The sequence below is a fragment of the Austrofundulus limnaeus genome, unplaced genomic scaffold (assembly GCF_001266775.1).
Source record: "Austrofundulus limnaeus strain Quisiro unplaced genomic scaffold, Austrofundulus_limnaeus-1.0 Scaffold542, whole genome shotgun sequence".
Taxonomy (NCBI): Eukaryota; Metazoa; Chordata; class Actinopteri; order Cyprinodontiformes; family Rivulidae; genus Austrofundulus; species Austrofundulus limnaeus.
Genome location: NW_013952944.1, coordinates 328,189 through 329,575, shown reverse-complemented (window position 1 = coordinate 329,575; position 1,387 = coordinate 328,189).

Genomic DNA, 1,387 nt, shown 5'->3' with positions numbered 1-1,387 from the left:
ATGCGAAATAAACATGCACCTACAGTGGGTCAGTTAGTTCTTCAAATGATACGTTTAAGTCAGTTTTATAGTTTTGTGATATTAATAATGCTAATGTATTGATATTTTTCTAATTTTGATTTAAGTTTGCTTGTTTAGCGTCGTCACAGTTGCTAGGTGACATGACGTACGCCGGGGTAAGGAGGGGAGGCTAGACCATCCAAATTCACAGCCTCTTTCTACCAAGGACCCGGCCCGCCTTGACCAGGTAGTCTGGGTCCTCTGGAGGACCCGGCCTGTCGTTTTGGACACAGCAAATGTGCGCGTGCGAGCAGATGTCTGCTCGCGGAGCTCAATCCCCCTCTCGCACGGATATGAAAAGGCGTGCACAGGATTTAAATTTGGGCGCGCGAAATCTCGTTTTCTCTCGTGATCTATTTGTCATGGGTCTGACTCCATAGCTGCTTCATCTGTCACCAAAGGGAGCTTTAAACAGTCCGAGTCTGCGGAAAATGGGTTGATGAGGACTGTTATCTGAGGTCGTTTTGGTTTCAGGTCACAAAAACGTTTCACAAATCTTTTCTGCAGATTTTCAGTCAGTGTTGTCAGTCAGCATGCTGTTCTCACTTCTGATGCTCCAGTTGCCTTTAACAAGGATGGAAAATGTGTCAGGTCTCCTTTTTGAAGACGGGTATAGGAGAGCTTGAGTTTGTTGATAAATGTGAAAACACTTTGCACAAGGTCAGGCAGCATTTCACACTTTCCTTAAAGATCTAAGTTTCCTCTGCTCCACTGTATGACTTGAAAGCTGCAGGCCTGAAACAGAACGCTTCAAATTCTCATTTTCTGGAGCTAGGATAGCAACAACATCTGTTAGGCACGTCTTCACAAACTCTCCTTCGCTGTATGGCTTTTTAGCGCGAGCAATGTTCCACGCCACCTGATACGATGCCAAAGTAACAGTCTCTGAATGTTTCATGTTTCATAAGTTTCTGGAAACATTTTGTCTGCTTCTCTACCTGAGTTTTTAAACAGTTTACTTTATGCTTACAAACTGTTGAGCCTTTGGGGAACTCTTTGGCCGTGTTCGAATGGATAGAGGTAACATGATGCTCCAAGTTTGATGCTTTGAAATGAGACAGAGACGTCTGGCAAAGTTAAGTAAGCAAAATGGTTTCCCATTTTTTTACATAAAAAAATAAAACTCTTCCCATTCAGGTTCATGTTCTGTTCTCCTCTTCATATTTACACTTTGCTTTTCAGTTTCCCGACTCAGCCATGACGATCCAATCAGTAGCGCTAGCTTAAATGAATTTCCATCCATCCATTTTCTTCCGCCTATCCGGGGTCGGGTCGCGGGGGCAGCAGCTTCAGAAGGGAGGCCCAGACCTCCCTCTCCCCAGCCACT